This window comes from Schistocerca cancellata, chromosome 5, assembly GCF_023864275.1.
Source record: "Schistocerca cancellata isolate TAMUIC-IGC-003103 chromosome 5, iqSchCanc2.1, whole genome shotgun sequence".
Classification (NCBI taxonomy): Eukaryota; Metazoa; Arthropoda; class Insecta; order Orthoptera; family Acrididae; genus Schistocerca; species Schistocerca cancellata.
The window spans coordinates 38526920-38539805 of NC_064630.1; the positions used below are offsets into that span (position 1 = coordinate 38526920).

Genomic DNA, 12886 nt, shown 5'->3' on the forward strand with positions numbered 1-12886 from the left:
ACTGTCCTAGCTTTTTGTTCTAACTCATGAACGTTCCATCTGCAAAGAATGAGCTACTGATAAACATGATTTTCCCTTTTAGTTGCCAGACACAAATAATCTCTCATTCTGTCTGCTGTTGTCATTTTGAAATAAAAATTTGCTGCCAACATTCATCAGTAAATTATTTTCTTGAAGGAATAATCCTCCACAATCGGTCGCATTTTGCATAGCTCCCATGTATTTTGTCGTAATGCGATGTAGCTACTACTTCGCACTGGTATGTGATGGTAACGGTGTTATTAAGTCGTAACCTCCATCGAAGAGCTGCCCTACTTCTTCAACGTAAATTGATAAAATTTTAGTATCTGTTCCTTTTGTACGCCTTTTTGGGCTTCATTTGCCGCTTCATAAGGAATACAATCGTGTCTACCTTCGCCAAAACTCTTTTATTTTCAGTGGCTAGGCTTCTTTCGTATTTATTCCTCATAACGTTTACGCAACAGTAAAATCTTACCTCTTATGAGTTGGTATAGTCCGCTATATTATACTGATGCCAGTTGTAAATCAATACGGGTTCCCGGGTTCGATTCCCGGCCGGGTCAGTGATTTTCTCTGCCTCATCATGACTGGGTGTTTTGTGATGTCCTTAGGTTAGTTAGGTTTAAGTAGTTCTAAGTTCTAGGGGACTGATGACCATAGATGTTAAGTCCCATAGTGCTCAGAGCCATTTGAACCATTTTTTTTTTTTTTTTTTTTTTGTAGATCAGTAAGGGCTTTCCTTTGGTGGTGTAGGTGAACATCTTCACCAACACTTGGAACGCAGAACACTACTTTGCAATCACAGGTCAGCTGCAGTAGTGAACTGCGGGAGAAAGCTCACAATTCAACAAGAACCGATATTTTGATCAGACAGAATGGGCATATTATAAGCGAGATGGAACAGTTCAAATTCCTAGGCGTTCGGATAGATAGTAAGCTGTTGTGGAAAGCCCATGTCCAGGATCTTGTTCAGAAGCTAAATGCTGCTTTATTTACCATTAGAACAGTATCTGAAATAAGTGACACTTCAACACGAAAAGTAGTCTACTTCGCATATTTTCATACGCTTATGTCGTATGGTATTATTTTTTGGGGTAATTCTTCTGATTCAAAAAGGATATTTTTGGCTCAAAAACGGGCTGTTCGAGCTATATGTGGTGTGAGTTCGAGAACCTCTTCTCGACCCCTATTCAAAAATCTGGGAATTCTGACATTGCCCTCACAGTATATATTTTCTTTAATGTCGTTTGTTGTTAGCAATATTAGCCTATTCCCAAGAGTTAGCAGCTTTCACTCAGTTAATACTAGGCAGAAATCAAATCTGCATGTAGAATGCACTTCCTTGACTCTTGTGCAGAAAGGAGTGCAGTATTCTGCTGCATCCATTTTCAATAAGCTACCACAAGAACTCGAAAATCTTAGCAGTAGCCCAAACACTTTTAAGTCTAAACTGAAGAGTTTCCTCATGGCTCACTCCTTCTATTCTGTCGAGGAGCTCCTGGACGAGCTAAAAAATTAAGCAAATTCCAGTGTTACATTGTTGATTGTCTTCATTTAAACTTACGACTTGTCACCTGAATATGTTTTTTTTTATATTTCATTTTATCTGCTTCTAATATCGTGTTATAATTTCATGTATTGACTCGTTCCATGGCCATGGAGACTTCTCCTTAATTTGGTCCCACGCAACAATAAATAAATAAATAAATAAAGCGACGCGCCACAGCCGCCTGTCAATGAACTGGTGTGCAGACGCGGTCCGTGTTGCAGGCTTTCCCAGGTAGCGACGGACAGGCCGATGCGCCCCAATTCCGGGGCAGCCTTTCCGAGATGTACTACACGGAGTGTCCTGGGCTCCGCAGAAATGTCAACACGTCCCAGCCCCGTACAGGTCTCACGAACTGCACGCAATTCCCATAGGTTCAAGGACCGGTGATCCGTGGGCGTGGAGCTGTCGCCCAGCGTGTCCCACTGGGTGCAGACAGATGTGGTGGCGAAGACATCAACGTCAGTTCGCTATCATATTTTTCAAACTACTCTGACCGAACAGTTATACTGCTAGAAGACGTCACTGCTGTTGCAGAAGACACCAAGCATGAAAGGATGCAGGTGCTCCACAATAATATTTACACAGCCCAGAGAAGTCATGGTACCGTTCGGTTAGAACCATAGGTCTGGTGAAGACGAGGTGACTGTCCTCCGTAGCATAGTATTTCCTCCCCCGGGTTGCGTCTTTGGTGCAGTGCGGTGCTTTTCGCCTGGATGACGGCGTATCCGGACACGAACATCGACCGGGTGTAACAAGAGCGATGTTTCCACAGATACGTGTTCCAGTCACGGTGATCCCATACCCATTCCAGTTGTAACTATGTCGGTAGGTGAACACGGAAACACAACCGGCTGCTGTGGCCGAGCGGTTCTAGGCGCTTCAGTCTGGAACCGCGCGACCGCTACGGTCGCAGGTTCGAATCCTGCCTTGGGCATGGATGTGTGTGATGCCCTTAGGTTAGTCAGGTTTAAGTAGTTGTAAGTTCTAGGGGACTGAAGACGTCAGCTGTTAGGTCCCATAGTGCTCACAAGGGAACATCCCCATCGCACACCCCTCAGATTTAGTTATAAGTTGGCATAATGGATAGGCCTTGAAAAACTGAACACAGATCAATCGAGAAAACAGGAAGAAGTTCTGTGGAACTATGAAAAAATAAGCAAAATTTACAAACTGGGTCGTCCATGCGTAAGATAGGCAATATTAAGGGCAAAGTGAGGCGAGGAGCGCCGTGGTCCCGTGGTTAGCGTGAACAGCTGCGGAACGAGAGGTCCTTGGTTCAAATCTGCCCTCCACTGAAAATTTTGCTTTCTTTATTTTCGCAAAGTTATGATCTGTCCGTTCGTTCATTGACGTCTCTGTTCACTGTAATAAGTTTAGTGTCTGTGTTTTGGGACCGCACCGCAAAACCGTGTGATTAGTTGACGAAAGGACGTGCCTCTCCAATGGGAACCGAAAACATTTGATCGCAAGGTCATAGGTCAACCGATTCCTCCACAGGAAAACACGTCTGATATTTTGTATACGACACTGGTGACAGCATGTGCGTCACATGACAGGAATATGTTGTCGACCCACCTAACTAGTACACTTGGCGAATGGGTGAAAAGTTTCTTCTACCTTGCCCGATTTAGATTTTCTTGTGGGTGTAATAATCACTCCAAAAAAAGTAATGAAAACATAAGAGTTTTTCACATAAACTGAAAATAAAAAGTTAAAATTTTCGGTCGAGGGAAGATCTGAACCAAGGACCTCCCGTTCCGCAGCTGTTCACGCTAACCACGGGACCACGGAGCTCCTCGCCTCAGATTGCCCTTAATATTGCTTATCTTACGCATGGACGACCCAGTTTGTATATTTTGCTTATTTTTTCATAGTTCCACACAACTTCTTCCTGTTTTCTCGATCGATCTGCGTTCAGTTTTTCAAGGCCTATCCACTGTGCCAAGTTATAACTAAATCTGAGGGGGGTGCGATGGGGATGTTCCCTTGTCAGAGCCATTTGAATCATTTGAACGGAAACGCATAGGGATCATCTGCTGCTGTACCCTCGTCCTACAATGTGCTCCAAAACCGTACAGTGTCATCAGGAGAGCCACAGATCGCCACCTATGCTACTCTGTGGAGCGGGCAAGCCACTGACCTCCACGTTCTGTGCTGAGCCTTGGATGTCCAACATCTTGTCGCGTACTCATATTTTCACGTCCTCCAACCACTTTCCGTAGTTGATGACGACAGTAGCGATGCCACAATCGTGGTATAATAGTTTGACGAGCATGATAGCAAAGTCACGTAGATATCTCGGCCACCAGCATGGCCCGATCTGAACGCAGTGGAGCAGATCTGAAGCGGTGTCGGGCGCGAGGTCTACGCCGACAGATATCGGGCGGAAATTTGTTGAAATTGTGTGGTCTGTGCGTAGGTATCTGGTGCCGTATGCTTTCGGAATCCTACCGACAACTTGTCGAATTCGTGGCACCCAGAATCGGTACCGTACTGCTTCCCAAAGGTGGACCAACACGGCTATCATGGTTCGGCTGTGTCAGTGTATTTGGGCAAAGCGGAGGAGGCTGGCGTGCTGGAGAGGAGCTGTGTGCGCGGCCGGTGGACTTTCCTCAGCTGCGCGGCGTGGGCGTCCTTGAGGGAGCAGGTGTGCGCGGCGACCTTGGGCGGCACGCAATTAAGAGTTTGGCGCGTGCGCAGTGCGCCGCCGCCCCCGCCGCCCCATCGCGACACAGCGGCCGGGACCGGGGAATGCGGCAGCCGCCAGCCGCCCGCCCCGTGTTTTTGTCTCGCCTGGGAGACGTGACGCGCCTACTGCACAGCCGGCGGGGACGGCTGCGGACCCCACCACACCTCACCTCCTACCTTCACTAATATCCACTCCTTCGCTTTATCACTCCAGTGTTGACAGCTATCAGTTCACCCTAAGCCAATAATGCGAAAATAATACACTACTGGCCATTAAAATTGCTACACCAAGAAGAAATGCAGATGATAAACGGGTACTCATTAGACAAATATATTATGCTAGAACTGACATGTGATTACATTTTCATGCAATTTGGGTGCATAGATCCTGAGAAATCAGTACCCAGAACAACCACCTCTTGTCGTAAAAACGGCCTTGATACGCCTGGGCATTGAGACAAACAGAGCTTGGATGCCGTGTACAGGTACAGCTGCGCATGCAGCTTCAACACGATACCACAGTTCATCAAGAGTAGTGACTGGCGTATTGTAACGAGCCAGTTGTTCGGCCACCATTGACCAGACGTTTTCAATTGGCGAGAGATGTGGAGAATGTGCTGGCCAGGGCCCAGAAAGGGCCGTACAGGACCTGCAACATGCGGTCCTGCATTATCCTACTGAAATGTAGGGTTTCGCAGGGATCGAATGAAGGGTAGAGCCACGGGTCGTAACACATCTGAAATGTAACGTCCACTGTTCAAAGTGCCGTTAATGCGAACAAGAGGTGACCGAGACGTGTAACCAATGGCACCCCATACCATCACTCCGGGTGATACGCCAGTATGGCGATTACGAATACACGCTTCCAATGTGCGTTCACCGCGATGTCGCCACACACGGATGCGACCATCATGATGTTGTAAACAGAAACTGGATTATCCGAAAAAATGATGTTTTGCCATTCGTGCACCCAGGTACGTCGTAGAGTACACCATCGCAGGCGTTCCTGTCTGTGATGCAGCGTCAAGGGTAACCGCAGCCACGGTCTCCGAGCTGATAGTCCATACTGCTGCAAACGTCGACGAACTGTTCGTGCAGATGGTTGTTGTCTTGCAAACGTCCCCATCTGTTGACTCAGGGATCGAGACGTGGCTGCACGATCCGTTACAGCCATGCGTATAAGATGCCTATCATATCGACTGCTAGTGATACGAGGCCGTTGGGATCCAGCACGACGTTCCGTATTACCCTCCTGAATCCACCGATTCCATATTCTGCTAACAGTCATTCGATCTCGACCAAAGTGAGCAGCAATGTCGCGATACGATAAACCGCAATCGCTATAGGCCAAAATCCGACCTTTATCAAAGTCGGAAACGTGATGGTACGCATTTCTCCTTCTTACACGAGGCATCACAACATCGTTTCACCAGGCAACACCAGTCAACTGCTGTTTGTGTATGAGAAATCGGTTGGAAACTTTCCTCATGTCAGCACGTTGTAGGTGTCGCCACCGACGCCAGCCTTGTGTGAATGCTCTGAAAAGCTAATCATTTGCATATCACAGCATCTTCTTCCTGTCGGTTAAATTTCACGTTTCTAGCACATCATCTTCGTGGTGTAGCTATTTTAATGGCCAGTAGTGTATCATAACCGTGAAAATATTTAATATTGTTATATGAAGGCCCCTTCGATTGACAAGTATCACTTACTGCACCATCATCAATCATTAAGGTACTTTTTTGCATTTAAAAGTTGTTGTTGTTGTTGTTCTGCTCTTCAACACGAAGACTGCTTTGACTCAGCTGTCTGTACTGCTCCTGTGCTAATTTCTTCATAACTACTGCGATCTACATCTAGTTGAACACGCTTAACATTAGTCAAGACCTGATTGTCCTTGCAGCTTTTGACACCCCCCCCCCCCCCCCCCCGCAATTCCTGACATACACACACACGTATTCATAGAAAACACTCGTGGTCGAGTAGGTTTGCCTTACAACCGCATGTGAGTCCGCAGGTGACAATACAGCCCAAAGCGAGCGGTAAATACTTAGCTGCAGTGACTACACCTGCTCCCAGGTGGAGCAGTTTCTGTCCTTGCATTTCGTCTCACCGGTTCCTTTTCTTTTCAACGTTGCCTCTTTTATCAACCGCTATTTGTCTCCTGTTTTCTTCAAAACAAAGTGTCCCACGCCGAAGTAGTCATCTCCGATTTAACGATCGAGGCTTGACGTCTCCCAGTTGTTGACATTCACGTGACACATCATGATGTTAGCCTCTTAGTTTCTCCACGTTTGGAGAGCGCTGTTGCTTTGTAACTGTGTAATGGGTTAATGAATAGGCGCTCCAGTTGCTGAAACCAAGATAAACAATTATTATTTCAGTGGAACTATATATTTCAATGGAACTATACAGGGTGAGTCACCTAACATTACCGCTGGATATATTTCGTAAACCACATCAAAAACTGACGAATCGATTCCACAGACCGAACGTGAGGAGAGGGGCTAGTGTAATTTAATACAAACCATACAAAAATGCACAGAAGTATGTTTTTTAACACAAACCTACGTTTTTTTTAAGTGGAACCCAGTTAGTTTTGCTAGCACATCTGAAAATATAAACAAATACGTAATCAGTGCCGTTTGTTGCATTGTAAAATGTTAATTACATCCTGAGATATTGTAACCTAAAGTTGACGCTTGAGTACCACTCCTCCGCTGTTCGATCGTGTGCATCGGAGAGCACCGAATTACGTAGGGATCCAAAGGGAACGGTGATGGACCTTAGGTACAGAAGAGACTGGAACACCACGTTACGTCCACACGCTAACACATTTTTATTGGTCTTTTTCACTGACGCACATGTACATTACCATGAGGGGTGAGGTACACGTACACACGTGGTTTCCGTTTTCAATTACGGAGTGGAATAGAGTGTGTCCCGACATGTCAGGCCAATAGATGTTCAATGTGGTGGCCATCATTTGCTGTACACAATTGCAATCTCTGGCGTAATGAATGTCGTACAAGCCGCAGTACATCTGGTGTAATGTCGCCGCAGCCTCCCACAATACGTTGTTTCATATCCTCTGGGGTTGTAGGCACATCACGGTACACATTCTCCTTTAACGTACCCCACAGAAAGAAGTCCAGAGGTGTAAGATCAGGAGAACGGGCTGGCCAATTTATGCGTCCTCCACGTCGTATGAAACGCCCGTCGAACATCCTGTCAAGGGTCAGCCTAGTGTTAATTGCGGAATGTGCAGGTGCACCATCATGCTGATACCACATACGTCGACGCGTTTCCAGTGGGACATTTGCGAGCAACGTTGGCAGATCATTCTGTAGAAACGCGATGTATGTTGCAGCTGTTTGGGCCGCTGAACGTCGGAGGTTTCAAGCGTCAACTTTAGGTTACAATATCTCCGGATGTAATTAACATTTTACAATGCAACAAACGGCACTGATTACGTATTTGTTTATATGTTCAGATGTGCTAACAAAACTAACGGGGTTCCATTGAAAAAAAAACGTAGGTTTTTGTTAAAAAACATACTTCCGTGCATTTTTGTATGGTTTGTATTAAACAATTACACTAGCCCCTCTACTCACGTTCGGTCTGTGGAATCGGTTCGTCAGTATTTGATGTGGTTTACGAAATATATCCAGCGGTAACGTTAGGTGACTCACCCTGTATATCCTTTGAAACAAAAAGACAGCTGTGTTCTTCTCTTTAATGTTTGCCGCTAATCGTTTCGCAAAAAAGACGCAAGAAATGCTGAATATGAGGGACAGTATGGGTGGTACTGGTTATCTCCGTACCTGTCGCGCTGTAGGCATAACGCAACAAATGTCGGGTCCGTACATCCCCTCTTTATGTAGAACATTTGACGAGTTGTTTGTACGAGGAGATACACACTGAACATTGAACGGTATTACCTAATTATGCTCTTTTCAAGATATCTATACTGCGGTCAGAGAAGTAAAAATAAATAAAAAAGAGTAATTGAACTGCAATTGCTTCAATATCCCGAGGAATAAAACCTCTACGAGCGGTAAGTGTAAAATTACAGGATCATTTAGTAATCGCGAAAGCGTTACGAAGATGATAGATAAACTACAGTGGAAGACTCTGCAGGAGACACGCTCAGTAGCTCGGTACGGGCTTTTGTCAAAGTTTCGAGAACATACCTTCACCGAAGAGTCAAGCAGTATATTGCTCCCTCCTACGTATATCTCGCGAAGAGACCATGAGGATAAAATCAGAGAGATTAGAGCCCACACAGAGGGATACCGACAATCCTTCTTACCACGAACAATACGAGACTGGAATAGAAGGGAGAACCGATAGAGGTACTGAAGGTACCCTCCGCCACACACCGTCAGGTGGCTTGCGGAGTATGGATGTAGATGTAGAACAATAGTGTCACATTTGTTAACTATGACCTCATTTCGATATCTCGACAGTTTTATGAAATACTGACGATTCCCACGTGATGTGAGAAGACGTTTGTGTGTCGATACCGAACTGTTAGTGGCTACTTTATCCGACGTGATATTCAGTTACAGAGGCTTCGGGGCATAAACGAACACGCGCTGTGGCAATGGTAACCGGCAGTCGGTTTTCCCGCTCACTTGTTTCGTCATAAGCTGCGCTCCTCGCATTAGCGGACAAAAAGGGCGCGGATTATGGCCGGCGGTTCTTCGGCGGCGCGTCTGAAGCCCTGCAGGGCAAAAAGCGCACTCCATCAGCTGCGGCGTCAGACGCTGCCTCCCAGCCGCGATTCACGTCCAGCTGCCGCCCAAGGCACCGTCTCCGATCACTACCAACTTCTGGCGCCCAAATCCGACAGGCCTGGACTCAACATGCGCGTGAAAAGATTTAGATTAACCGCTTTGTCCTTCGCAACAGCCTGTTTGCAGTCCTTACGAAGTACGCCTGACAACAGACGTCGAACAAATTCAGTGACCAGCCGCTATGACGTAACAGATCGGTACAAGCTGTGCGAAATTGTAACAGAGGTGATGGGAAACTTATTTGGGAATCATTCGGAGGAAGATGCGGAAGTTCTCGCGAAACCATGTTGCGTAGATTAAGAGAACCTGCCCTTGAAAAAACTGTGCGATGATTATACTGCTACCGTCATACACTGAACCGCCAAAAAAAAAAAAAAAAAAAAAAAAAAAAAAAAAAAAAAAAAAAAAACGGCACACCTGCCTAATATCGTTTAGGGCCCCAGCGAGCACCCAGGAGTGTCGCAACACGACGTGGCATTGACTTGACAAATGTCTGAAGTAGTGCTGGAGGGAATCGACACCATGAATCCTGCAGGTTTGTCTATAAGAGTACGAGGGGTTGGAGATCTCCTCTGAACAGCACGTTGCAAGGCATCCCAGATATGATGCAATGTTCATGTCTGGGGAGCTTGCTGGCCAGCGAAAGTGTTTAAACTCAGATGAATGTTCCTGGAGCAATTCCGAAAGTGTGGGGAGTCGCATTGCCCTGCTGGAATTGCCTAAGTCCGTCTGAATGCGCAATAGACACGAGTGGATGCAAATGATCAGACAGGATGCTTACGTACGTCTCACCTATCAGAGTCGTACGTACACGTATCAGGGCTCCCACATCATTCCAGTTGCACACGCCCCACACCATTACAGAGACGCCACCAGCTTGAACTGCCCCCTGCTGACATGCAGGATCTCTGGATTCATGAGGTTGTCTCCATACCCGTACTCCGATACAGTTTGAAACGAGACTCGTCCGACCAGGCAACATGTTTCCAGTCATCAACAATCCAATGTCGGTGTTGACGGGCCCATTTGAGACGTAAAGCTGTGTGTCGTGCAGTCATCAAGGCTATACGAGTGGGCTTTCAGCTCCGAAAGCCCATATCGCTGATGTTTCGTTGAATGGTTTGCACGTTGACACTTGTTGATGGCCCAGCATTGAAATCTGCAGCCATTTGCGGAAGGGTTGCACTTGTGTCATGTTGAACGATTCTCTTCAGTCGTCGTTGGTCCCGTTCTTGTAGGATCTTTTTCCTGCTGCAGCGATGTCGGAGAATTGATGTTTTACCGGATTCCTAATATTCACAGTGCACTCGTGAAATGGTCGTACGGGAAAATCCCCACTTCATCACTGCCTCGGAGATGTTGTGTCCTATCGCTCGTGCGCCGACTATAATACCACGTTCAAACTCAGTTAGATCTGGATAACCTGCCATTGTAGCAGCAGTAACCGATCTAACAACTGCGCCAGACACTAACTGTCTTATTTAGGCGTTGCCGACCGCAGCGCCTTGTTCTGCTAGTTTACATATGTCTGTATTTGAATACGCATGCTCATACCAGTTTCTTGGGAGCTTCAAGGTATATCTGGCATTGAGATCGTAAGGATAATGTAGGAGAGTTCAGGGCGCGCACAGAGTCATACAGAGAGCCAATTTTTCCCTCGCTCTGTAGGCGAATGTTATAGGAAAGAAAATCGATAACACTGTTACGACGTAGGCTTCACGATGGAGTGTATTGTTTCTTGGGGAATGTGTACGTGGACGTAGAACCGCATGGGACAAGTCTCTGCAATTGGGACCGATGGCCCTAGTAGTCTGGTCCCTTCAATCCCACAAACCAACCAACCTCTGCAATTGATTGTAAGACAAATGTAGGGATTAGTAACGCTCTGACGAACACTCCTACTTTAGTGAAAGCTGCCCTGACCCATTCACGGCTCGCCGGGCCTCAACTCAAAATAAAAAAAGCACTCCGCCGTCAGGCCACAAGTGGCCCACCGGGACCATCCGACCGCCGTGTCATCCTCAGTTGAGGATGCGGATAGGAGGGGCGTGTGGTCAGCACACCGCTCTCCCGGTCGTTACGATGGTTTTCTATGACCGGAGCCGCTACTATTCGGTCGAGTAGCTCCTCAATTGGCATCACGAGGCTGAGTGCACCCCGAAAAATGGCAACAGCGCATGGCGGCTGGATGGTCACCCATCCAAGTGCCGGCCACGCTCGACAGCGCTTAACTTCGGTGATCTGACGGGAACCGGTGTATCCACTGCGGCAAGGCCGTTGCCAAATTGGAAATGAGCGTACGACGTCAGTGGCCGGGAGTTCCCAGGCGGGAATTTCCCTCTCAAATACAGTGCCTGACAAAAAAAGTGAAGCGCCCAAAAGAGGAAGGAAGGAACGAAAAGAAACTTTGTGTGTTGAGATGGTATGTGATGTTATTTCAGTTATTACAAACTCGAATGAAATTTTCAAAGAACTTGGCTGTACGAGCCCAGTTATCTGTATGACGGTGCAACTTCTCCAGCCTGGATGCATTCACTGGTTGGGTTGGAAAGGTATCACACAGCGTTTGTATCCTGTCGTGAGACAAACTGGCCTGCAACTGTTGTGACTGGTCGTCTGTATCCTGGATAGTGGCACTGGGGCGGGGATGACGTCAGAGCTGGTACCCGATAGCTGGGGATCTACAGTATTACGTCAACATCGTGCAGACAGTTGGTAGAAGCACTTGAGAATTGTCCTGCTGGAAAATACCGCCACGATACTGTCGCACGAAAGGTAACACGTGTGGACGCAGGATACCCGTGACGTACTGTTGCCGTCAGAGTTCCCTCGATCACTGCCCGACGGCTCCCAACACCAAGACGCCACGAGTGACACCGCTGTGCCTCTCCTAAACATTACAAGAACGGGACCTCACCGCAGCTCGCCACAACACTCGCCAACGGTGGTCATCTAGGGTAGCGCGGAACCGCGGTTCCTCACTGAACACAGGGCGACGCCATTCACCAGCACTCCGTGCTTTCAGGTCATGGCTCCACTCCAAACGCAACCGACAGTACTGCGTTGTTAACGGCAGCTACGCACTGGACGGTAATCCGCTAGTTGGGTGCTGCGAGTCTCTGGCCAGAGCTGCGGGGTGACGCAGTGCTGCAGGCAGCCCGTCACTTGTTCTCGGATGGCGAGCGCAGACGTGAACGGGTTACGATGCACTTCGAGCACAACGCGGCGACCCTCCCTGTGGTAGTCACACGTCATCGACCGGAACCTACTGCCCTCAGCGTCCCGTGCAGTAGTCCAACGTCGGACAACTGTTACATCCGAGTGCCTGTAACCTCCCCCTCACTTATCGACCTTAATGACAGTGAAAAATTAAACCGCGTGTACCTAATGGAAATTTGGGAAAAGCAATCGTCACCGAGGTTAATTTGTCGGTAAAGAGGGAGGAAAGGGTTACATCTAAATGAAAGGAAAAATGCAAATGAAACTGGTGGAAATTAATTTTGAAAAGGGGTAAAGTTAATAAAGAAAGTAAATGTGCGGCCGTTACGTTAACAATTAACTAGCAGTAATTAGATATTTGAGATTTGGGGGAAATTACGGTCGCCAGTCCTAAGGACAATTACTATAGTAACTGAAAAAGAAAGGTTATTACACATATAATTAGCACTAGAAGCGTGGCAACTGAAGGTTGACACGTGTAGTGTGAAAACTGAAAGTTTGTCAGAAGTAATAAATTTCGCTACACTCTGACTTAAATTAGCAAAAGAATTAACAAAACCGGAAAATCGAAAGTTAATTTAGTGACTGAAGTTAATAGTGAGCTTTCTTT

The 12886-nt window shown here is 47.0% G+C and overlaps 1 protein-coding gene and 1 pseudogene across 2 annotated transcripts in view; one reads left to right on the forward strand and one right to left on the reverse strand.

Annotated features, from left to right (window-relative positions):
• The window catches only part of LOC126187459 (titin), a 947541-nt gene that overhangs the window by 412432 nt on the left and 522223 nt on the right, over window positions 1–12886 (forward strand). The gene's annotated exons all lie outside the window — the stretch shown is intronic.
• On the reverse strand, window positions 11223–11339 carry LOC126189423 (5S ribosomal RNA; annotated as a pseudogene).